The following is a 27,419-nucleotide window of genomic DNA, read 5'->3' on the forward strand; positions in this document are numbered from 1 at the left end:
ACTTTATATATCCCGCAGCACAACATCTATTTCAGGCTCTTATGACTGCATGTTTATTTTCCTTTCTTGTTAGCTCATGAGACCCTTCATGGTAAACTTTCTGCCATTTCTCCACTTGTCCCCTGGGCCTTAAACAGCACTTGGCGCATTGAAGCTGAGTGATGATTTGTTCGGTGAATGAATGCTTCCAGGGTACACGTCAGGGTGGTGCTTCACGCTGAGTTCCTACAGTCTTGCTTTCTGTAGTTTCTGTTGTTGTGGCGAACAATGAGGGCTGATGAGAAGCCAAAGACAATGGCAAGGGGTTTTGATCCTACTTAATGTGCTGGCTTTGTGGGAGCCTAGCCAATCTGGATGTTCACCTTCCTAGATATGGACGAAGGGGAGGACCTAAGACTTACCACAGGGCAGGGAACCCTGACTGCTCTTTGGACTGGAGAGGGAGGGGGAGAGGAGTGCAGGGAGGGAGAGAAGGGTGGGAGGAGGGGGGAGGGAAATGGGAGGCTGGGAGGAGGCGGAAACTTGTTTTTTTTTTTCCTTTTTCAATAAAAAAAAGAAAGATAGACGTAAATGAGAACAAGTGACAACGTGGGTCCCAACCACAAAGATGTCACCACAAATACTCCGTGTTCAAGTTAAAACATTTTAGTTAAGACCAAACCTAATCTACTCACATTATAAAATTCCCTTTATTAAAACTAGGACACAAGCTTCAGCACGGAGGTCGCGTTTCAAAATAGAAATTTCAACATTTATGGTCAGGGTTTTCGAGAGGCAGTGGGAATTCTGTTTGCACATGTGTATCTGAAACTTGAGGTCATCTCCTGCGGTTAGGGAAACTCTCAATTTACATATGAAATATGACCAAATTGTTTACATCCCTGGGTTTCCGACATGATTTTAGCTTGACCTGTGGTAAAGTTCGCCATGTAGACACAGAAGGAGACGCACCTTCATCCCAAACTTTAGCTCACAGCACAAGGAAGTTATTAAAGAAGGCAGAGGAGAAGAAAAAGAGGAATAGCCAGACGAAAGCAAGCAAATGTAGATTTAGTCAATTGATTTACTTTTAAGTAAGCGACCAGATGTTTTCTGTTAGGTCTCTGGTGAAAATTCAGTAGGCGCCAGTGATACTGTAAGGCGGGCGGCTTCTGATCAAATCTGAAGGGAAAGTCAGGGCTGTTCTTACTAAACAGGCTGGTACAGAGCAAACTGGTCACTCGGGAAGATCTTTCTCTCCAACGGGAATTGAACGTTCCTTCTTTGTCTGTGCTCTTGCCCATCTCAATGTTCCCCTTGCCTTTTATGCCATAGACTAGAACACTTCTGCGCTTTTGTGTGATTTGGAAATACTAGTTGTCGAGACTTATCTTCTCTCAATGGCAGGGTCTCTCATTTTCTGGACTATCAGAAATACCCGTGGTGTCCCCTGCCTTTACCTGGGTTGTGGTCTCCCTTTGCACCATCCAGTGTGAAGAGGGCTGAAGTGCTCCCTCCCCTTCTGTTATCTTCATAACCCATCTGCCAGGCTTGCTATGGAAACATTAACCAGAACTCCACACGCTACTACTTCAAAGGCTTGCTCCTCCAAAGACTTTTAGGAGCCTCCACACTCAAAAATGCCAGCTTCTCATTTTTAGCTCCTTGCAAAAGCACGAGTGTCCAGATGAGCTGTTTTTTCTCATAAATGTTCTAGTGGTATTTGTGCTCTAATAGGCTTAGAATTTCTTTGCCAAACATAGTCTTTTCTTACACTTTCTGGTATGCATTTTTTTTTTCTCCCAGACATCCATCCCGTCACCCATCTTTGGATATAAAGTCTGCCTGCTTTCAAATGCCTTTTGATCAGGAGTGTCCTGGATGGTTTGAGGGCATGATGCTTAGGATGTGATGGGCATGTAGTAATGGTTATTGACAGAAGATATGACATATCGCTGGTATAAACAGACTGTATGCTCAGGAAAATTGCCTTAGTTCAACACAAATGTCCCATGAAGGAAATGAAAGCAGCCCAGTTACCAAAGAAATCCATTCCTTGGTTATATTTTCATCATGATCTCTCCTCTTATCACCTACCCATTTTCTGTTATTCAATAACATTAGTGTATGCAGACATTTGCAACCATGACTCCATATGGAAGAGCAATGCTAATATTTAGAACTGCATATTCACAGTAGTTATAGAATAAGCGGATCTTTAAAACTGCTCTCATGGCGCTTGCTGGCTACGCAAGCCTTTTGCCATCTAGCAACCCTTACTCTGTGGGAGATGGGAGAAGTAACCATTGTTTCTGATACCCACCCAGAATAGACTGACGTCTCCTTGGAACACAACTCATTGCCTGCCTAAATGAAGAGGAAGGGCTGACAGAGAGAGAGAGGGGGTGACATGAAGACACATGGAAACTCTTCCCTGGGTCCTTTCCCCGCGCAGCTGCACGGAGTCTGTTCTGATTTCCAATCCTCGGTGTCATCCTTTCTCCTGTCCCTCAAACTAAAACATCTGCGGGAGGAAAAAGGTAGGCAAGTGTTTCCGAAGTGGGAGCCTGAGGAATGCTTCTTTGAATGGAGCTGACTTCTTACCCTCCCCAAGGGGCAGAGGTGTTGATGTGCTCCATCAGTAATGACCTCATAGGAAAGCCATGCGCATCGCAAAAGCCACCACCACACCTGGCACTGATTCAGAGAGAAGCTGGAGCCTGTGTCTAAGTGATCTCTGAGACGGAACTACCCTGTCTCCAATCTAGGCAATCTGTCGGCCTCAATCTGTGAGCAGGTTGAGGGAAATCATGGAGGAATCTTTTCAAGCCGGATCTTTGCAGGGGGAACGGGGAACACCTGATTTCACAGCCCTAACAGATTTTTAAACGCACTGCTAGGAAATGTTAAACTAATATTTCTCCCTCTTAAGTAAATCTTCCCTTAATTACTTATAAATTCAAGCCCTCACCCACTTCTTAGTCACCCCAATGGGCATGCCACCTGTGAGGTAAACCATGTGTGTCGCAGCAGTATACTGTCCGTGTGGAGCTTTCAGAGAGAGGCAGATTGCAGCCGGATTATCATATGGTTGTGTATGAGGTGGGCTGTAAAGGGGGGGAGAGAAGAGGAAAGCCAATGGAGGGCACTCCAGATAGGTTGGAGCTGGAGATATGCTATCTAGGGCACAGTATTAGAAGGAAAATGGAAGTCACACGGTGAAGAAGAGACTTCTAGTCACAGAGAGCTGCATGAGCAAAGAAGCTGTGTTCTAGAAAGCAGCCTAGAATACCCTAGAACTGTGGACACATTTGTTCTGATGAGGCGTGAAGGACGGGCAGTCTGTGCGGATTCCTTCTTTCCTCCCTTCAGAGCCTCATTGTTGTTTTCAATTTCACTATGATGTTTTGTCAACAAAACCCAAACAAACAAAAACCAATAATAACCCCAAGCATAGGTCAAGGAGCCTTGGACTACATGATCTTGGTTGAGCCTTTGTTGCTTCGGCGCTCAGGGTAGCTCAGCTGATGAATTCTTGAAAGCAGTACTATAACTTTTCAGAGTTGGAGCATACATGGAGGGGAAATCTAGTCAACTGGCTTCACAGCTATCTTCCTGTCCCTGGGCTGGGTCCCAGCAAAAGGAACTTCTTTCCAACAGGGACTTCATGTTCTTCCAAGAAAGAGTCTCCCATATTGTATGGGTCCATTTGAGCCCTTGATTTTTTCTCCCTCCCTCCTTCTTCCTTCCTTCCTTCCTTCCTTTTTTTTAAACTTTCTAGATAGAAACAGAGACCAGTTATACACAAAATTCAGTTACTTAAAAATTGTGTGTGATTGAGTGTTCTGTCCTTTATGTTGTTAAATAGTGAAAGTCCCTATTTATCTTTTAGGAGAATTGTATGTTTGCTTGGGTCATAGTCTACTCCTTCCATATCCTGGGCTTCTAGACTTACCTTTCAGCTTTGTCCCTTTAAAATTCCTTGTTGTCATTAGTATTAGAATCACTTTTGTAGCATGCAAAACTGACCACGCAACTTCCTTGCTCAGTCGTTGACAGGTTCATTATTAAGCAAAGTACAGTATAAATTATATTGGATATTTCCAGCCATTCAGATATATTTTTCCTTGTCTATGAATTACCTTCTTTTCCTCTTGCACATTGATCCATTGTTTAGCCTCAGGATACTTCCTGGTCCTAGAATACTCCATACTTTTGCCAATTTCAGCACCTATTTACTGTATGCCAGGTAAATATTTCTCAGTTTCCTACGTATTTGCTGATAAGAATTGTGTTTTATCATTAGTGTTTTTGGACATGAGTAGCAAAGACAACTTCTCTATTTGTGGTGATAGGGTACACTTAGAATACCAGCAAAGGATACTTTACTTAACTACTTCCTGTGTGTCTTCACACACTGGACTTTGAACAGAGCCATGTTGTTAGCATCTCCAGGATAGTTCACTTAAAAATGAATGCATGTATAAGTTTAAGCCGTAAAGATACAGTAGAAAAAATGATTCCCTTTGCAAAGAAAGATAAGTTTCTACTCAAAGTGAAAGATAGAAAAAAGAGGAAGTTAGACTTCTGAAAATTGATGAGTTTTTGAGAGTTCTGTATATATTTTAATGGTATTGTTCTCTCCACTCTTCAATGATCTTCCTCCTCTCCTTTCTACCCAACTTAAGCATCCCATTTTTTTTACATTGATACAAAGTTGTGCTGCTTAAATACTCCTGAATATACAACCTTCCACTAGAGTGTGGTCAACTAATCAGGGGTGACACTCTTAGAGTAAATTGTCTTTCTATCTCCCAGCAGATCAAAATTCCCCATAGCTCCATGGCTGAGGTGATAGATAGCATATCCCCTCTCATGCATGGGTTTCGTCTGGTTTGTGCTTACACATACAGGTCTTGTACATGCTGGCCCATGTGCGGTTACTTTACATGTGCAGCTATCCTGATGTGTGCAGAATATATTATTTTCTTGTAGTTATCCACTTCCTTGGGCTCTTATGCTCTTTCTAAGCTTTCTTCTCGAATAATCTCTGAGACTTTAGAGGGAGTAGTGTAATATGTCACAGTTTGGACTGAGAATTGTGCAGTCTCTTATTTTCTATGCCTTGGTCAGTTGTGGGTCTCATATACTGCAATTAGAAGAATCTCTGATAAGGGTTGAGAGATTTGTTCATATGTGGGCATAACGGTGCATCATTAGGAATCAGCTTAATGCCATGCCCAGTTAGAAAAATAACAGTATGTGCTTTTGAGTTGGACTTCTTTTCCTTCTCCTATACCTATTATTCTTAGGTTTGCTCTTTTCATGGCATCCCACATTTCCTGGATATGGAAGGGAAGGGAGCAGAGAAAAAAATGCATAGCTCAATAAAATAAATAAAAAAATTTAAAAAAGAAAAATAACAGTATGATGTTTTCCACTCAGCCTATGACCTATTTACCATAAGTTCTTGGTCCAATGAAGGTGGCTAGCTGGTGTGGATTTCATCTGGTTAAATAAGCAGGGCTTTAGTACAACTAAAAAGTGGTTGATCACTCCCGTGACATTTGTGCCACTATTGCACCAGGGGAAGTTATAGCAGTTCTATAGTGGTGATGTTTTACTCGTGGAACCACATTAATGACATTTCTATGACGATAGATGTTTCTAGGTGATCAATTTACATTAAATTGATTTCAAACACACCCAATTTTTCACCACACATTGGAAATACAAGTTCTGGAGCAAAACTTCCCAGCTCTTGCTATTAAAGAGTAAGGTCTACTTTTTCAACATTAAAATATAGGCTTGTTTCATGACTTTCTTTGGCCACGAAAATCTTGTGGAAATTACCATACCCTCATTCTGAGTATAGAATTCCAATGACCTTGTGTAGTTCTGCTGTCTCTTAGAATCCTGCCACAACATGAGAACAAAGCCAGGATATCCTGACAGACGATGAGAAACCATGTGGAGCAGATATGAATCATCCTATCTGAGGTCTTTGTGGATGAATCAATCCTCAAGGGACCTGCAGTTGACTGTAGATGCTAGACATGACTTCTTCGTCAAGCCCGGCATAAATTGTAACCAGCAGAATCATGGGCTAAATGACTCCTTATGCCATTAATTATAGAGCAACGTTATGCAGAGAACTATTTCTCAGCGATAACCTACTTGTATCTTATTTAACAATTTAATTCACTTGGTAGTCCCTTGAGTACCATCTACAGGAAAATCATCACTGTAGGTTTTAGTGGGATACAGATATAAGTGAGATGTAGGGCTTGTTTTGTAACTAAGAGGAAATTAACCCTCTTGGGCTACTTCAAAACCTAAGTGATTATAAGTGGAACTTTTATATCTCATTCCCACGTAGTTGATGGTCGCTAGCTCCAACCTGGAAAAAGAAGATAAAAGAAGAGGAAGATTCTCTAGAATTAGTTAAAAGTGATGTAGTCTGAGGTCTTTAATGGAGGCAGTAGGCTGTCCTGGTTACTAGGTGCTCTTGCTCCTGAGGTTAAGATTAGGTTCTAAGAATAATTGCTGTATTATGCTATGTAATGGGGAAGAACTATTTCAAAGTCTAATTAAAGACAGATTAAAACTACTCTAAATCCGATGGAAATCATATGAATGTTCTTGATGTTTTTTCATAAGGAGCCATTGGTATGGAAAAGACTCAGTTTCCAATAAATTCTAAATAGCTCAAAGGTTTCCCATAGAATGATGTTCCAAGAATGCTTTTAGCAACCAATGTTTATTCCCAGAGAAATGCTGAGAATGTAATAGAGTCTCAAAAACAATTATTGACTTGAATTAACTTTAAGAGCTTTCTTTTTTAATTATTTTGCCAGAAGTGAAAGAAGAATGAACATTTGACTAATTTCTTGTTGATTTGTGTTTGAATAATCTCTTACACATTTAAATATCTAGAAAAAATTGGGAATAATTCTTAATTAGTTTGGTTAACAAGATACTGACATTTTTATCACATATTTATGATTTCCCTAATAAGGACAGTAAATAATAACTAGAAATTTCAACACTAAAATAGCAGTACTTGCGTTTGGGTTATAGCATCAAACCACATTCCATGATGGTACAAGCAAAGTACTACTGGAATTTCTGGGTGTTCATGTACACATGGAGTTCACAACAAAACTGATATTTATACTATCCTGCTAAATTAGTTACTTTTCTTTTTCTGTAATGAAATGCCACAACTAAAAGCAACTTACAGAAGAAAGAGCTTGTCAGCGTACAGCTCCAGAGGGGGCACCCATAGTGGCTGGGTATGTAGAAGCTGATCATATGTCTTCATACAGAACGTGGGAAGGGACAAACTGGAAGTAAAAAGAGGCTATGATCTTGCAAAGATCACTGCCAGCGACATACTGGCTCCAGCAAGGCTCTGTGTCCTCAATTCCATACCCTCCTAAACAGCACCATCAACTGGGTGCCAAGTGTTCTAATACATGAATGTATGGGGGACATTTCTCACTCAAACCATGACATTCTATCCCTGACCCCTTTAGGCTCCCGGAAACATCATAATGCAAATACATTTAATTCAACCTCAAAAGTCCCCGTGTTCTTTAACATTTAATCCCAACACTGCTCAAGTCTGAAGCTTCCTTTAAGACTTAAGGTGCTCTATTAACTGTGACTCTCTATGAAACAAAAAGAAGCAAATTACATAGTTAGAAGATACATAGAACAGAAAATACATTTCCACTGCTAAAAGGAGGAATGGGGGCATAATGAGAAAATATGGCACTAAAGAGAGACTCAAGGCCGGCATGGAAAATACCAAATCCTGCAGCCCATGTCTAGTGCCTGGAGCCTTAGTTTCAAGCTCCAGGAGCTTTGTTGCCTGAAGCGCACATCTCTCTCTTGAACTGCTTCCGCTCCCTATATTCTGCTCTCTTTGGCTAATGTCCCATGGCTCTGGAATTCCCAGGATCTTGGGGTCTCCACAGAAACCTAGGATTCACTCTAGTAACTTCAAGCAATGGCTTCTCTTAGGATGACATTGTAAGAACTCCCCTCCTATGCTTTTCCTGGCCTCCGTGACTCTCTGAAACTGCAGAAGAGTACAGGAGCCTCTCACTCCTCCATCTTTCAAGCCTTCAAAGCCAATTCCACTTGGAAGCTACTGCCAAGTTCCACTGCTAGTTTGGGGTGGACCCTGGCCCTCTTAATCCGCATTAGCACCAGTTTTGCTTGCTGCCGTTTTCTAGAAGCAGAGAATTCTGCAGGCTTTTTTCATTCACAAGATGGGAGCTTAGCTTGATGGGGTCTTTTCCCCCCGAGCACCTTTCTTGCTTTTCCAGTGCAAAGCACAAGGCCAAATGGTGCTAAATTCTTTACCAGTTTCATCCTCTTTCCCAGCATATGCTTTTGTGACAACCTTAAGTTTCCCAATGTGTTCTCTCTCTCTCTCTCTCTCTCTCTCTCTCTCTCTCTCTCTCTCTTTCTCTTTCTCTCCAAGGTATACATTTTATATTTTCTTTCCTGCCCCACTTGCTCTGTATCACTTTGGACCCCCATGAGAGTTATCAGTAATGTTTATGCCTCAGACTCAAGGTTGCACGCTCTTGAACCCGAGTTTTCACGTTTGTTATTTTATATGGCATGATGTTCCCTTGTCAAAATGAAGTTAGTGTATAGTGTAGAATGCATCTTTGTACATTAAAAATTATTTTCTCCAATGTTTTATATATTTTTTTTCTGTAACTGTGTTTTTGTTTGTGTCACCCAAAAGGATTCATTTGGAACTAAAATAATCTAACCAGAGAAAGACTCCAAATATAATTCAGCAGAAACTCAAGTCAAGTTAGATATGGCCATTCTAACACAGGCAAATGAAGAAGAACTTCTAGTGTTAAATCATGAGTATGCAGTCAAAGCATTTTAGGGAGATATAGCCCCCTTTCATCTTGAAGACAGGATATTATGGCATCTTTAAGTCATTTTGCATAAACCATTTAGGATATAGAATATGAGTGTCATATCAAAGGCAGTAGATGGAGTAAGGCTCTAGGAGGCGCTGGGAAAAAATGGAAATTTGTCTCTGTTACTCTATGGTCAAGTTAGAATAAGGCAGTTGGAAAATCATCCATCAGGCAGCTACCCCAGCACGTCTGCAATGAACTACATTCCAAAGACACTGGACAGTGTGCTCCCCACTTGCTCCCAAACCACAGCAGGTTAGTACAAAGCCAAACCCCTTCAGGCTCTCAGTTAAATGGCAATTGAATTAGGCGGTGTCTATGACGGAGCTGCTGAAGAGCTGTGTGCCTTTGAATAATTCCTCTAGCCTCTCTGGGGCTCTAAATCGTGGCAGTCTTGTGTTTTATAGAATTATAAGTCTTTTGGAGTTCTACAAATCCTAAAAGTCAAAACCCGGTCCTTCTGCTCCTCAGAACCAAGAGTCCCTCTGTGGTTACAAGGGATGCTTGCCAGCCTGTCCAGCTGTGGCATTAGTGCATTGCCTGGCATGACCTTGCAAACAGGTTGCCCTCAGGGTGTGAATGCTGATGTTTGGTCCCTGATATTTGCTTTTCTCAGAAGTTGAAGAGTGTCACCAGGCCTGGCTGGAGCATGTGCAGGAGCTTACCTGACTTTTGCTTTTCTTCAAAGGCCAGAGTTGGATGAATGTTCCGCTGTCCTTGGATGTGCCACATTCACGGGGTGACGAAGCTACCGGAGTGGGTAGTTTCGAACTACAGCCCTCCGTTGACTGATTTAGCATCTCTAGGGGTGAAGTCACATTTCTGCATCCATTATGTTCTTCTTGTTATAACTGACTGCAGTCAGACTGGGGAGGCAGCTTCTTAAGTAAAGTGTTTGCCACCCAAGAATGAGGACCCAGAGCTCATAAAACAAAGACAGATATGGTGGGTCTATGCCAGTAATCCCAGGGCAATGGAGGCAACAACAGAGGGTTCCTGTGGCTCTCTAGCCAGCTAGACTAGCTTCCTGGCAAGTTCCAGGCCAATGAAAGATCCTATGTGTAAACAAAGGTGGAAGGCTCTTAACTAAAGTTTGGAGGTTGTTCTCTGGCTTCCACATCATGCATACACGTGCACCTGCTCACACATGAACACACACATACATGCGTGTACGTAATACACCCATACACAAAGTGACCGCAGTACATCCGTATCTATTACTAAGGTCCCTAGCTTGACCACCACTGAGGAAAATTAAAGACCCCAGACTTGTATCATCCGAAACATGTATTTCCTTTAGCACATCTTTTCGTTTTCTCTTTCCTTGTATTTATTTACAGGCACTTGTGTGTTTGGTTCCTCTAAGAGAGGTAGAAGACCAAGCTCGAGCCCTTCCCTTCCTCTTTCTTTCCTTTGGACCAGGAAGCAGAAGTAGACTTGGCTTGCTCTCTTTTCCATCTTGTCTATAAAGTCTAATCACTTTTCTGAATAGAGTTTCCAATTCTGTCTGTGACTGACTGGCCAAATGTCTTTCCGGGATTATCATGAAACATACGAAGCGAATAAGAGGAAACACGTGTAAAATCTGCACTCCTTAGTTTACATACATGAGCTGGTCTCCTGAGGTCACACATACAGAAAGCTTGGACAGTTACATTGTTCTTAGTTTTCCCATCAGGCGCCGTGAACTTTCAGATTTCCACTAGGAACTGTGAAAAGTGCTCAGGCTAAAAAAATAAAACCAAAAAATTGTCAAAATCTCATTCCGTTTGGTAATTAATGCCTTCAACACCAGGAACTTTCCCTCAAATCTCTGCCCTGGCCTGAGGTCACCGAAGAAAGACAGAGCTGTGATTAGTCATGCTTGCCACTAGAGGGCAGTGCTGACCATTAGCAGAGTGGCCAAGGAGCGCACCTTTGGATTTTTAAACTGCGTTTATATACCCTTGACTGAGAATAACAAGATGAGGGGTTCATTCGTTGTGTTCTATAAATTGTATAAAGACTGTAGTACAGATATCGTGAACGTGGCGGCCAATTGCATTCCAGAATACAACAGCGTTTGCTCCCTGTTTCTGGATGGGAATCGCTGGTGGGCCTGTTACCTCATTGGAGGCTGTCTCAATAGGTTTCAGGGGTCCAGACTGGTGGTACGTCTTTAAAAGTGTTACAATGAGTGTTATCCTCTAAGGACCATGGGCGCATGTGAGGGAGGGGGCCTGTTGGAGTCCAGTTAATGAAATTCTCCTATTCTCACATAATCTAAGATCCTTCTCCAGCTCTCAGATACAGACATGCGCCCCATTAGCCTTACACACTGATCAGTTTTAAACCGTTTAATGTGATTCTTTCTACCGCAAAGACTTGCTATTTGAACATAATATGACAACATCATGGCTTTGGTTTTGAGTTTCAAGTTCACTCATAAATAATATCTCCAAGGGGTCCTGCTGGGTGATGGGATCCGGCTTAAGTCGGTTTGACAGAGCTTGTGTGGTGTTTTGATTTTGCATCTATGCACTGTGTTCCCAGGACCACCCTTGCCTATACCGGCAGGAGTGGCTAACGCTTGCTGAAAATCTGCTGTTCCATAGATGTTTCTATTATGACGTACCTCCTCCAATACCCACAGAAATTCCTGGCCTGGAAACTGCTTCTCTGCATCACTTAGGTGAGGAGTTGAACTTGTTCAGAATCACACTGACTATCAACAGTGACCAGGATTTGAATAAAGGTCTACTTTTGCCCCAAACATACATCTCCTCTTCCCATTTCAAAGTGGCCTTGTGTGGTATAAGCAATAACATTACTGCTCCCTTTCTTCTACAGGCACGATCATCCTTAACCCTGCCCAGAACTTTCATATCCCATATGTTGCAAAGTTTAATTCTTCCAGCCTCTTCCTCTCCTGAGAGTACAAGCTTCAGGTGCACTTGGTATCGCAGCTCAGTGCTAGTATCGAAGACCTGATGTTGGGTTTGAGTATGTGATCTTTACAGCCCTCTGTAAGTTTTACAGCTAACTGAAACCTAAAAGCTGCCAGGGATCTGCTAGTGCAGAGTGTCAGAACAAAAGGCCATAAACTAGGGAGCTCAAACACTTACATCTCACAGTTCTGGAGACCCAGAACACTAAGTTTAAGATGTCAGCGATAGGGGTTGTGTTCAAAATCTCTGTCCCTGGCTCACAACCAGAAACATTTGCACTGGCTGCTCCCATGAAAAAATACGAAGGAACCAGGGTTCTCTAAAGGAACAGAACTGAGAGGATAAATAAATATGTATATATCATATATATGTATATATACACTACATAGTACATGTGTGTACAATATGTATACATGTTATGTGTATGTATATATATATATATATATATATATATATATATATATATATATATATATATATATAAGCTCCGAGTAAGGCAACAGTGGGTGTCTCTAAATGGAGAGGCCAAGAATCTGATAGTTGTTCAGTCATGAGCCTTGGATATCTCAGCAGTCTCAATCTGGTGCTGGAGGCCCAGGAATTTCTAGAGAGTTGCTGGTCTTCAGTCTACGTGAGAATCCTGGAGAAGTGGGTTCTAACACCAGCGAAGGCGTGCCTCAGCCAGAAGATCTATAAACTTGCCAGCGTGAATGAGGGCAAGCGGAAAAACAAAACGTTCCTTCTTCCATCTCTTGTTAATGTGTGACGTCACCAGAAGGTGTGGCCTGTATTTAGGGTGGGTCTTCTCACCTCATACAACCCAGTCAGGCAGATGCCTCACAGATGTGCCCAGATGTTTGAGCTTTAGCAGACTTTAGGTCCACTCCATTTTACAGCCAAGATTAGCCATCACAGAGACTATCTAGTGTCTCCGGTTTACGGGAGTTAACGATTGTGAACACCACTTTCATGACCTCATCTTATTACCTCCCCAAGTCCTCGTTTTCAAACACCAACACTTGGAGCCACTAGGACTGAATTATAATTTACTGGTATGTTTTGAAAGCCACAAGTTTTAAATTTCAATGAGACACAAAGTGACTGTTTTTCTTTCAGGCTCCCTCCTTTGTGTGTGTGCCAATTTAAAAAGAAATCGTCCCTTAGTCTTCATAAAGACTTTTTCATGTGTTTCACCGGGAAATGCCATAGTTTAAATCTTTACACCTAGGTTTCTATTAACCATAATGGTAACTTGCTTCCATATAAGGTACCAAATATGGGCTAGTATTTATTCCTTCCACCTTTAGAAACATTCTCTTTTATGGAGCCTAGGATGGTCTTGATTCATTATGGACTGGAGAAGGCTATTAACTTCTAAGCCTCCTATCTCCACCACCAGAATGCAGGGAATAGAGATATGTTCCACCATGCCCAGTTCATGCCATGGTGTCCAGCCTTCTAGGAAAGTCCTTTATAAACTGTAGGCAGGTTTTTTTTATGGGACCATCAGTCTTCCAATAATGACACGGAGATATTATTAATTTTGAAATCTCAGCTAATAGTTTAGGTTTGTTTCTAACTAGCTCCTATAACTTAAATAAACTCATTTCTATTAATTTACTGTTTGACTCATGGCTTTATTACCTAGTCTCCATGTCGCCCATCCTTCTTCTTCCCAGTGTCCTATCTACTCCTGAAATCCTGCCTAGCTATTGGTCATTCAGATTTTTATTAACCAAACCAGACTGACAGATTTTCACAGTGTACATAAGTATTATTCTACAACAATGAACTGAGATACATTTTTCAGACCCTCAACATTAACATCTTAGCAATTTCAAATATCTATTTTCAATTTTTTAAGATTTTGAGGAGTAGAATCTTAAACTTGGGCCTTCCTTTCTTAACACATTATGAGTTAACAACTATTTTGTTCATAGATTGGAATAAGCACAGCAACATATAACATTATCTAATTTGTTTCCTATCTGTAACTACATGGATACATTGCTATTATATACATTTTGTACAGTCTTCATACTTTATCTTTTAGGAAACCAACCAACACAAACAAACAGAGAAGACAAATCCAGCTGTAAGAAGGCCATAAAGAGGTACCATCTCAACATGCTTCCATCTGAGATACAAAATGAGGGCAAAGGCTTCCTAACTAGCATCTCCACATTACTGGTGTCAAGCTCTCAATGGAACTCATTGAATTTAAATGTGTTCAGTAGAAATATGTGAAAAATTGCTTTCACTAGTTCCCAGGGCAAGATGTTGGAATTTGTAAAACACGGTCAGATTGCTTTAATACACATTGTAAAAATAAACTATTTGATAAAAGACACTTTTAAAAATAGTTCCCAGGTCTTTGGGGAAAATGCTTTTATTGTGTGTTAAGGACTCAGTGAAAGACAGGAAGCAGTGTGTGAGAACACAGAGGCAGGAGGTGAACACGGTGGTAGGGAGACCTCTGAGGAAGGCTGCCTTAGGAGATGGCTGACGTTCTACAAATTTGTCAAAATGACAAAATCTCCAACTGAAGTCGCTGTGATGCTGATGAAAAGCTACCAGGTATGGCAATAAATCAAAGGATGAGTTCTCAGTTTCTCGAATGGAAAAACCCCAAAGATTAACTGATGCACACTGCTAAGCCATCGACTGAAAGGAAGAAAAGGCATGATGGGGGAAGTGATGGGTTCGCAATCTTAGACCCAGAGAAGGGACCTAAGAAATGATTCCAGACTGATCCCCTGAGCACCAATGGCCTACCTCAGAAAGAGCCCTGGAAACAAACTAGAAGACATCATCCTATGACTGTATACGAACTGGAGTTGTCTGACCCCCACTCCACAGACAAGACAGACCTAGAGGAATCCCAGACAAGAATAAGGACAATGATCAAGGGGTTTCTATATGAACATTGGTTAAAGAAATTGAACGCTTTAGGCTAGGAAACATAAAAGCTAAAAGGGAATATGATCAAAGTCTTATGTCACGTCTATGATGACATGGGATACAGACCTGTTCATAAAATCATGTAAGGAGTATGCATCTCGTTGTATGCTGCCTAGCTTTAAAACTATTTCCTCGCAGAAAGGCAGGACATTTAGAGAGTGAATTTTCTTTAATGGATGACTTAGGCTGAATGATTAGGTATTTTCTGGGACTATTAAAATTATGGGTGGGTGGTAGAATTACAAAGGAAGGGTTTATATAGTATCTGTGAACATGAAGAAATTAGGTGTACAGTTCAAGGGGACTTAGCCAAATTGCCTGAGGTAAGGGAATCTTTTGGATTTGTGGATGTTTCTTTACTTAAGGGGATGTGTTAGGAATATTATATATTCAAAATATTCATCTTGGAGATGTCGTTCAAGTTTAAATGTGATATTCACTCACTCTCGTTTAACTTCTGTCTTATATACAGATACACCTGCATTCACTTGTGTTTCATTTACACAAAATCCACAAATGTTCTGTGGGACATCATAAGTGTGCCTGTGTTTTGACATCGATGGGCCACTTAGGTCAGGTATGGAAGCTTAGACTTGTGGCGCCCAGTCAAGCAAATATTTTGCACTTCACATTTTCAGATTACAGAGCCTCCACTTACATTATTTCTTGTAAAGCTATCATGTATGTGGATCATAGCATGATTTGGTGTAAATCTGCAAGGAAGGAATCTGGACTCGGGGAACTGTGGCACAGAATGCATCCTGTAAGGGAAAGAGGCGATACATCATTCTAAGAAGGATTTTCTCCATGCATGACCGTTTTCCTATGGCTGGGTTGACTGTAAACTTTTCTACATTATTATAGGATTTTAACATATTATTGAGTTCATAGTAATTACATGGGCTCACCAGAGATCACATGATCAATTCTCTATTTCTGAGAATCCTAAGTTGTTTTCAAACCAAGACGAACTGTTTTGTGATATTATGGAAAACAATGATATTTCTTAAGGAAAAAAAAGTCTCATCTGAGGCAGGTCTATTGAAATGAAAAGATGAACATTTTTGAGAAATGAGGTTGTTGTAAAGTGTCCTGGAATCTATACTCAATATTAGCTATGAACAAACCACACGAATAGCATATGATACAGAGATAAATGAAGCAATTTCTAATTTTATGGCTAGTTTGCTGTCTGTGATTCATGTAGCTGTACATAAAGCATCATGCAGTGAAGATAGTTCTTTCTAGGTGTCTTATCAAGAGTACAACCACAAGCACCCAGGGGCTTCATATCTTTAATTTTAATGAGATTTTTCTTTTTTGTTTTTTTAAATTTAATTTATTGGATTTTTAAAAAATACCAATTCAAGTTCCCCCTCCCCCCTCCTATTCCCTCCACACACCCTCCCACCCCACTCCCATCAGATCCTCATAGAAGGTAAGGCACATTGCTTTGTGGAGGGTCCAAGGCCCTCCCTACTCTATCTAGGCTAAGCAAAGCATATAATCAAAGAGAATGGGATTCCAAAAAGCCAGTACTTGCAGTGAAGATAAATGCTGGTGCCACTGCCAGTGAGACCTTAGTCTGCCCCAGCCATGCAACTGTCACCCACATTCAGAGGGACTAGTTTGGTTTTATGCTTGTTCCTTCCCAGTCCAGCTAGAGTTGGTGAGCACCCATTAGCTCAGGTCAACTGTTTCAGTGGATGAACCCTTGATGGTCTTGGCCTCTTTGCTCATATTCTCATTCCTTCCACTCTTCAACTGGTCTTTGGGAGCTCAGTCCCGTGCTCTGATATGGGTCTCTGCCTCTGTTTCCATTAGTTGCTGGATGAAGGGTCTATGGTGATACTTAAGATAATCATCAGCCTGATTACAAGGTAAGTCAAGATAAGCTCCCTTTCCTCTGTTGCTTAGGGTCTTAGCCAGGGTTATCCTTGTGGATTCCTGGGAATTTCTCTAGAGCCAGGTTTCTGCTAACCCTATAATGGCTCCCTCAATCAAGATATCTCTTTTTTTGCTCTCATCTCTGTTTTTCCTCTATCTTGACTGTCCCATTCCCTCAAGTTCTCCTCAACCCTTCCCTTCTCCCCTCCTCTTCCCCTTCTAACCTTCCTTCTCCCTGCAATCCCATGCTCTCAATTTTGTCAGGTGATTTTGTGTGTTTCCAATTTCCAGGAGGATCTATATATGTTTTTCTTTGGGTTCACCTTATGTTTTAGCTTCTCTAGGATCATGAACTATAGGCACAATGTCTTTTGTTTATAGCTAGTATTTACTTATGAGTGAGTACATACCATATTCATCTTTTTGGGTCTGGGTTACCTCACTCAGGATGGTGTTTTCTATTTCCATCCACTTGCATGCAAAATTCAAGATGTCATTGCTTTTGACTGCTGAGTAGTACTCTCACGTGTAAATGTGTCACATTTTCTTTATCCATTCTTCAGTTGAGGGGTATCTAGGTTAATTTCAGGCTCTGGCTATTACAAATACTGCTGCTATGAACATAGTTAAACAAATGTCCTTGTAGTATGATTGAACATCTCTTGGGTATATGCCCAAGGTTGGTATTGCTGGATCCTGAGGTAGATTGATTCCCAATTTTCTGAGAAACTGCAATACCGATTTCCAAACTGTTTGTACAAGTTTGCATTCCCACCAGCAATAGATGAATGTTCCCCTTACTTCACATCCTCTTCAGCATAAGCTGTTATTGGTGTTTTTATCTTAGCCATTCTAACTGGTGTAAGATGGTATCTTAGAGTTGTTTTGATTTGGATTTCCCTGAAGGCTAAGGATGTTGAACATTTCCTTAAGTATCTTTTGGCCATTTGAGATTCTTTTGTTGAGACTACTCTGTTTAGTTCAGCACTCCATTTTTTTTTTGTTTGTTTTTTTGAGACAGGGTTTCTCTGTGGCTTTGGAGCCTGTCCTGGCACTAGCTCTGTAGACCAGGCTGGTCTCGAACTCACAGAGATCCGTCTGCCTCTGCCTCCCGAGTGCTGGGATTAAAGGCATGCGCCACCATCGCCCGGCTCAGCACTCCATTTTTAAATTGGGTTATTTAGAATTTTAATGTTTATTTTTTTGAGTTCTTTATATATTTTGGAGAGCAGTCCTTTGTCTGATGTGGAGTTGATGAAGATTTTTTTTCCCACTCTGTAGGCTGCCTTTTTGTCTTATTGACTGTGTCTTTTGCTTTACAGAATCTTCTCAGTTTCAGGAGGTCCCGTTTGTTTATTGTTGCTCTCAGTGTCTGTGCTACTAGGGTTATATTTAGGAAGTGGTCTCCTGTGCCCATGGATTGAAGATTACTTTCCACTTTCTCTTCTATCAGGATCAATGTGGTTGGATTTATATTGAGATCTTTAATCCATTTGGACTTTGAGTTTTGTGCATGGCAATAGATATGAATCTACTTTTATTCTTCTCCATGTTGACATCCAGTTATACCAGCACCATTTGTTGAAGATACTTACTTTTTCCAATTTTATAATTTTAGCTTCTTTGTCAAAAATCAGATATTCATAGGTGTTTGGATTAATATCCAGGTCTTCAGTTTGATTCCATTGGTTAACTTCTCTGTTTTTATGCCAATAGTAAGCTGTTTTCAATATTGTAGCTCTGTAATAGAGCTTGATGTAAGAGATGCCTCCAGAAGTTCTTTTATTGTACAGAACTGTTTTGGTTATCCTGAGTTTTTTGTTTTTACAAATGAATTTGATTATTGTTCTTTCAAGGTATGTGAAGAATTGTGTTGGGATTTTGATGGGGATTGCATTGAATTTATAGATTGCTTTTGGTAGGACTGCCATTTTTACTGGGTTGATCCTACTTATCTAAGAGCATGGGAGATATTTCCGTTTTTCTGGTATCTTCTTCAATTTCTTTCCTCAAAGACTTAAAGACTTAAAGTTCTTGTCAAATAGGTCTTTCACTTCTTTGGTTAGTGTTACCCCAAAATATTTTATGTTATTTGTGGTTATTGTAAAAAGTGGTGTTTCTCTGATTTTTCTCTCAGCTTCTTTATCATTTGATAGGAGGGCTACTGTTTTTTTTTTTGTTGTTGTTTGTTTTTTGAGTTGATCTTGTATCCTGCCACATCATTTTTTTTTAAATTTATTTATTTATTAAGGATTTCTGCCTCCTCCCCGCCACCGCCTCCCATTTCCCTCCCCCTCCCCTGATCAAGTCCCTCTCCCTCATCAGCTTGAAGAGCAATCAGGGTTCCCTGACCTGTGGGAAGTCCAAGGACCGCCCACCTCCATCCAGGCTTAGTAAGTTGAGCATCCAAACTGCCTAGGCTCCCCCAAAGCCAGTATGTGCAGTAGGATCAAAAACCCATTGCCATTGTTCTTGAGTTCTTATTTGTCCTCATTGTCCGCTATGTTCAGCAAGTCCGGTTTTATGCTTTTTTCAGACCCAGGCCAGCTGGCCTTGGTGAATTCCAGATAGAACATCCCCATTGTCTCAGTGTGTGGGTGTACCCTTCGCGGTCCTGAGTTCCTTGCTCGTGCTCCCCCTCCTTCTGCTCCTGATTTGGACCTTGAGATTTCTGTCTGGTGCTCCAATGTGGGTCTCTGTCTACTTTCATCGCCTGATAAAGGTTAATATTCAGGAGGATGCCTATATGTTTGTCTTTGGATTCACCTTCTAATTTAGCTTTTCTAGGATCGCGAATTATAAGCTCACTGTCCTTTATTTATGGCTAGAAACCAAATATGAGTGAGTACATCCCATGTTCCTCATTTTGGGTCTGGCTTACCTCACTCAGGATAGTGTTTTCTATTTCCATCCATTTGTAAGCAAAATTCAAGAAGTCATTGCTTTTGACTACTGAGTAGTACTCTAATATGTATATATTCCATACTTTCTTCATCCATTCTTCCATTGAAGGGCATCTAGGTTGTTTCCAGGTTCTGGCTATTACAAACAATGCTGCTATGAACATAGTTGAGCATATACTTTTGTTGTATGATAGGGCAGCATCTATTTCCTTGCAGTTTATAGGTCTATTTAAATTTCTCTCCTGGTCTTGATTTAATTTTGGTATATGGTAACTATCTAAAAAAATCTGTCCATTTCTTTTACATTTTCCAATTTTGTGGAGGAAATGATTTTTGTAGTAAGGTTTTTGCAGTAAGACCTAATGATTCTCTGAATTTCTTCAGTGTCTGTTTTTATGTCCCTCTTTTCATTTCTGATTTTGTTAATTTGGATGTTTCCCCTCTGCCTTTTGATTGGTTTGGATAAGGGTTTGGCTATCTTGTTGATTTTCTCAAAGGACCAGCTCTTTTTTTCATTGATTCTTTGTATTGTTTTCTTTGTTTCTATTTTGTTAATTTCAACCCTCAATTTGATTATTTCCTGTCTTCTACTCCTCAGTGAGTCTGCTTCTTTTTGTTCTAGAGCTTTCAGGTGTGCTCTTAAGTGACTAATGTGAGCTTTCTCCATTTTCTTTACGTGGGCACTTAGTGCTATGAACTTTCTTCCTAGCACTGCTTTCATAGTGTCCCATAGGTTTGGATATATTGCGCCTTCATTTTTTTTAATTCAAGGAATTCTTTAATTTCTTTATTTCTTCCTTGACCCAGGGGTGGTTCAGTAGTTCACTGTTCAATTTCCATGAGTTTGTAGGCTTTCTGAGAGTAATATTGTTGTTAAAGTCTGACTTTAATCCATGGTGATCCCATAAGACACAGGGAATTACTCCATTTTTTTTAATCTGTGGAAGTTTTCTTTGTTACTGAGTATGTGATCAATTTTAGAGAAAGTTCCATGGGGTGGTAAGAAGAAGTTATATTCTTTTGTGTTTGGGTGGAATGTTCTATAGATGTCCATTTGATTCATGACATCTGTTAGTTCTCTTACTTCTCTGTTAGGTTTCTCTCTGGTTGACCTGTCCATTTGCAAGAGTGGAGCGTTTAAGTCTCCTGTTAATAGTGTGTGTAGTTTGATGTGCGATTTATGTTTTAGTCATGGGTTTTTTGTCACATATGTAAGTGCTCTTGTATTAGGGGCATAGATGTTCAGGATTGAGACTGCATCTTGATGAATTGTTCCTGTTATGAGTATCAAGTGTCCTTCTCCATCTCTTCTGACTGATTTTAGTTTGAAATCAATTTTGTTAGATATTAAGATAGCTACACCCACTTGTTTCTTAGGTACATTTGATTGGAAAACCTTTTTCCAACCCTTTACTCTGAGGTACTGAGGTTGAGGTGTATTTCTTGTATACAGCAGGAGGCTGGATCCTGTTTTTCTATCCATTCCCTTAGCCTATGTCATTTTATAGGTGAATTGAGCCCATTGATATTAATCCATATTAATAACCAGTGGTTGTTAATTCCGGTTATTTTTCAGTAATAATGTTTGTGTGTTTCCCTTCTTCAGGTTATACTGTGGGTGGTTATCAGATGCCTGTGTTTCTTTGGGTGCAGTTAGCTTTCTTGGGTTGGAGTTTTCTTCTAGCACTTCCTGTAAAGCTGGGTTTGTGGATACATATTGTTTAAATCTGTTTTTGTCATGGAATATCTTGTTTTTTTTTTATCAATGGTGATTGAAAACTTTGCTGAGTATAGTAGTCTGGGCTTGACTCTGTGGTCTCTTAGTGTCTGCAATACATCTATCCAGGACTTCTGGCTTTCATGGTTTCCTTTGAGAAGTCAGGTGTAATTCTTATATGTTACGTGACCTTTTTCCTTTGCAGCTCTTAATATTCTTTTTTTTTTATTCTGCATGTTTTGTGTTTTGATTATTATATGGTGAGAGGATTTTCTTTATCCAGTCTATTTGGTGTTCTATAAGCTTCTTTTACCTTCATAAGGATATCTTTCCTTAGGTTGAGAATGTTTTCTCCTTTGATTTTGTTGAATATATTTTCTGTGCCTTTGAGTTGGAGTTCATCTCCCTCTTCTACCTCTATTATTCTTAGGTTTGGTCTTTTCTTGGTGTCCAAGATTTCCTGGATGTTTTGTGTTAAGAATTTGTTGGATTTAATACTTTCTTTGACCAATGAGTCTATTTCCTCTATAGTATCTTCAGTGTCTGAGATTCTTTCTTCTACCTCTTTTAGTATGTTGGTTATCCTCTTCTCTGTAGTTCCTGTTTGTTTAGTCAGATTTTCCATATCCCGAATGCCCTCAGTTTGTGTTTTCTTTATTACCTCTATTTCAGTCTTCAAGTCTCAAAAAGTTTGCTTCACCTGTTTGATGTTTTTTTCTTGTTTTTTTTTTGAGAGATTTATTAATTTCTTCCTATTTTTGTTTGTCTTCTCATCCGTTTGTTTAAGGGAGTTTTTCATTTCCTCTTTAAAGGTGTCCATCATTTTCATAAATTTATGTTTAAAGTCATTTTTTTCTGCTTCTTCTGGGTTAGAATGATCAAGCCTTCCTGTTGTGTGACCACGGGGTTCGGGTGTTACCATGTAGCTTTTTAGGTTGTTGGAGGAATTCTTGCATTGGTGCCTACCCATCTTTTCCTTCAATTGAGGCCAGGAGTGTCTTTGCATCTTGGTCCAATCCTTGCAGTGGCTGTCTGAGTGTTTGGGAGTTTTTCTTGGTCTGCTCTATACTGTCAATATCTGTCTCAGAAAGACTCTGAGGTCTCCATAAGCCTGCTCTCTTCATCTTCTCTCCTGGTTTGCCCTCTTGGTCCTCTCTCAATCCCCTCAGTGTTGAAACACATGGTTGGTCCTCTCAGTATTATAGCAAGCTCTCAACTCTTAGGTGGGGTGTGGCTAGTAGCTTAGGGACGTTCAGTGGATGGTTTTGGGTTTGGGGGGAGCCTAGCCACAGGAAGCTCCCTACTGACTAGCTAGAAAAGCCTAGGGAGTTAGGGGAGAGGCCCGGGGTTTTATCCCACTCTGGAGGTCCTAGGGTGGGGTGTTCTGCTGTGTGGTTGTTCACTCACCTCTTAAATCCCCTCAGTATTGGAGAAAGCTGTGTTTCAGAGTTCCACAGAGGTTGCAGGAAAGGAGATTTTTTTTTTCATACAGAGATGAAGGATAGCTGCTTTACCTTCCTCTCCTGAGTCTGACTGTTTGAGACAGCAACAGTCTGATTAACAATTTTACTGAAAGTTGTCAGCATGATTGCTTCAAGATGAGTTGAGACAATTTATTTTTTCTTAAAGTACTTGAAGAACATAAAAGGAAAAATAAATTCAGCAGTCCCTTTGTGATGAGACATCAAAGAATACTTTTTCCTTGAGATAATAACAATTTAATTAAAGAATTATATGCATAGATATAGAAAAATAATTACAGTTTCTACAATAAGGATGATTGGAGACAGTGAGTAAAGACCAGAGAGCTTCACAGAGCAGAAAGGAATTGCGTTGAACACCGGAGAATGAGCATAGATTATGCAGATAAACTGTGGGATTAGAAATCTCTTGGGAAAGGGTGGTAGGCAAACCCCATGGCATAGCTGGGGTATTAAGAGATAACTTTTCGGGAGTGAGGAAATTCATTCTGGAGGAGAGTAGAAAATGAGATTGAAATAGAGATGGAAAACAGATGAAAGAGTTTCAGCTTTATCCCATGTATAACGGGGCCCTTTGAAGAGCTATTTCATAGTAAGGTGACATAATGAGTATAACATTCATAGATGATATAATCTAGGATTGATGTGGTTAATGGAAAGGAGCAAGGGGGACAGAGTGGAAATACCAGACACAGTGGACTGAGAGGGATCCAGGTTATTGTCTTTGGAGGTGGATGCAGCATTTCAGCTTGTGTCTACCAGCAAGGATAAGTAGAGCCTGTAACTCTTCCATTAGGGGTGAGGTTAAATTCATTTCCCACCTCAGAGCAACAAGAAATGTACTGGGTTCTCTAAAAACTTTAGTAGTCAAAGGTCTTCTATGACACCTGCCTTTTCCCAGTGTGAGAACCAAGGAGAACCTGGTCTTTATCAACAGAGTTAAGATCAAAGGGAAGTATTAAATGAAGATGTGGATACGGAAATGTGTCGTCCATTGGGGAACAATCTTTGAGAACTTGCTTCCTCGGGCTGCTACCTGGTTCCAAATGTATCAAGGGTTTGAATATACATCTCATCGTTCCTCTTACAAGAATGAATCCAGTCTTACTACTGTGGGCAGGCTCAGGTTTGAAGTGCGGGCTTTCATCATCTCATCAAATTCTGCTGTGTAAGAGGCTCCCTCACATACGCCTTCAGGGCGCTTCTTCCGGTTGTGGGATTTTGAGCTCTACAGAGCTAATTTTCTATTTTCACAAATAAAAATGGGAGTAACAGCTGGAGGATAATAAGACTTATCCTAGAAAGGAGGACAAAAGGCCTATAGTGGTCCCTGCTCGAGGCTATGGCTTACATAGCCTGTCATCAGCACTCTGAGTAGGACCCAGCCCCTACACTCTGGTTGGAATTCTGGGTCATTCATAACCTGTGGGTGGGGAGAGCCACAGTAGGTGATCCAGAAGAGATATTTGTGAGAGACAGACATTTGGGGAAGAGGACCAGCACTTGGGGCAGCTGGCGCTGAAGCCTGCTCCGTAGTGACATTGCTACTGGTCTGGCTGATGGTGCTTTGAAGTTGTCACGAGTCAGCTGTCACAAAGAAAGGCCACATCTGAAGAGAAGAATGAAGACAAGCGAGAAGACTCTGGGACAGAGAGGCAGCATGGGGATAAAGTGGCCTCATTCCTTCAGTATTTATTATTAATTCTTTCAGAATTCCGTATGACGTATTGTGATGATATTCAGCTTTTTCTCCCACCTCCGCCCGCATCTGTACCCTTCCCTACCCACCCTCTTATGTCCTTATTAATTAATTATTTTTTGTAAATCCATTCCGTCAAATTTATGCTGCCCATATACTATTGAGTGTATGGTTAGCTATTTATTGCAGCATGATCGAACTACAATCTTCCTTACCCTTAATGAAAACTGACTTTCTCAGCTGCCATCAGTTGCCTCAGGTGGGACTTGGCAGCCACTTCCGGTCTCCATCTTGGGACTCTGTCTGGGTTGTTTTGGTGCTTCATAGAATGTGCCCGTGCCCTTCTTTGTGGGCCTCTTGTCTCAGGACTCAAGGAAGCAGGAGATGTGGCAGAGACTGGAAAAGCAGAAGCACTGCTCTTCCATCCCAGAAAATAAATGAGAAGCTGGGTGATGATGCGAACAGCTGGAGAGACGCCTGGTGGCTCTTGTCCCCCTCAGAGCTTCCCATTTGCTGCTTCCTTCCAAACTTTCAAATGCCACACACCTTTCTCTTCAGGTCATGTCTGTGTTTTCCCCCTCAGGAAAGGGAATCGGTAAACAGCCCCCAGGGTCTGTTGGTGACATTAGTGTAATCATTACAAGATTCTCTCTCTATCCAACAACACAACAGTCCTTCTTTTAGCTGTTGTGTAATGTCCCTGCATTTTGCTGGTGGAGGGAATTTTAGAGATGGAATTGTCTTAGGGCAAGGCAACAGGTCTTATTTAGAGATTGTTTTTTTTTCCAGTGAATACTGAAATTGCCCACTTTTAATTTCCATTTGCTATAAATACTCCAAAAGGTAGGCGTAAGATAAATCTGCATTAACATGATACAGGGAAATGAACAGACCAGTTGAAGGATTATGGGATATACGCTTAGTTAAACATTTTGTTGCCAAAACAAGACAAATCACCTTACACCCTGGACCAAAACAGTCTGTAGCCAAATCACTCACTCCCCTGGTGGAATCCATAGTTATCTCCCTGAGGGAGTAGGAACCTAGTTGGATCCTTAGACTTTTGTTTGAGGTAGAAACAGATCTACTTCTCAATACCTGAAATACCAGGTCTGGATAGTAGCCACACCTGTTGAGAGAACAGAACTCTCTGGTCTAAATCAAGGTGGAAGGGAGCCTTGACCTTTTATTATTATTATTTATTTATTTGTTTATTTAGAGATTGTTATGCAAACGGTGTCCTCATTTTAGTTTAGATATTTGTTAGTCTTTGGGGATTTTCTTGACCCCGACAGCAACTGGAATTCCAGACTTAACATGACTTTTATACACCTTAAAATGGGAGAACTATTTTCTGAGGATTAGAGTTGCAGGCAGAGTGAAGCCGAAGGCATTTTGAAAACAGCTTCAACAATACATTGCTGATTCAACAGATACAGGTATATGAATGTTCCAATTCCTAGTAGCCATATAATCAAGCTCTCTAAGCTGACAGTTAAATAGGACAAATAATGACTGAACTCTCCCCTGAAGGGAATGATGAGGCTGTGAGTGGTGTGGTCAGCCCTTGTGTGTGTCAGCCTGAGGGGAGATATAGCAGCAACTGAGGTAGCCCTGCCGGAAGCAGAGTGCACGTGCATGGTCGTGAGGTAGACTGGCTGCAGTTGGTGTGCAATCTCCTTTCTATTTCTGTGTTCTTGGCTCCAATGCTGTCCTCTGACTACATCAGAGCCTCACCCTCATCCCCAGGCTTTTAAGTCATGGTACAAACAAATGACTGTTTCTGAGCATCTGCTGAGAGGTGATAAAATGGAAAATGAGGGAATGGAATAGCAGCTGCTGCCATTTCTTACTCTGTCCACAGCACCTACCCTGTCTTTTCCAAGTGGCTAAAATGGCTTACGTTTCCTTGTCTGCCCTTGTGTATTGTAAGGACTCAGATGTGCTTTTAACACAGTCACTGTTTCCTCTAAATGCTTCAAAGGAATTAGAAAAAAAAAAAAAGCTTGAACTGAGGCAATACAACGGTTTTTTATCTTTCTTTGTTTTCCTTTCTTTTTTTGCTATTTTAATGAAAATAAATTTTTATGCAATGTGTTATGATCACAGTTTCTCCTCCCTCATCTCCTCTCTCAGACCCTCTTCACGTCTCCACCCATCTAATTCTAAAACAAACCAAAACAAAGCTAAAAAGGCAAATAAAAACCAAGCAAAATAGATTTTAAAAACACACACACACACATATGCATACACAAAACCCATAACCAGAAGCCATAATATATCAGAAAAATACCAGGGAGATTAAAAATGCCCCAAATGAAACAATATAAGACAAAATGTCTACAAAAATACTATTGTGTTGATTTTGTGTTGGCCATCTATTGCTGGGCTCGTGGCCTACCCTTAAGTGTGGTTTAGGTATCCAGGAAGATTCCATTGAATAAAAACTAATTTTTCCTTTGTAAGTGCTTGTTAACTAGAGATAGCATGTTGGTTAGGGATGGGAGCTTGAGTCCTTTCCCCCCCCTCTTGGTGCTGGGATTCTGTCTGTTCTGGACCTGTGCAGGCAGTGTGCATACTGTCAGTCTCTGTGAGCTTATATGTCCAGCAGTCCTGTTAGATCTGAAAGACACTGTATCCTTGGTGCTCCCTCTGCCTCTTACCCTATTTCTACCACCTCTTATGCATTGTTCCTTGAGCCAGGAGGGTGGGGGTTGGTGGAGACATCCCATTTATGACTGAATCATCCAAGGTCTTTACCTTATGCACATTGTCCTGTTGGGATTCTGTGTTCATTTCCATCTATTGCAGAAGAAACTTCTGTGGGGATAGCTGAGTCAGAGATTGAGCTATGTGTTGGAGCCCACTCCACAGAAATCAGTTGGGGGTACCCTGAGGGGGGGCACTG

Source organism: Microtus ochrogaster, chromosome 21 (assembly GCF_000317375.1).
Source record: "Microtus ochrogaster isolate Prairie Vole_2 chromosome 21, MicOch1.0, whole genome shotgun sequence".
In the NCBI taxonomy this organism is placed as follows: Eukaryota; Metazoa; Chordata; class Mammalia; order Rodentia; family Cricetidae; genus Microtus; species Microtus ochrogaster.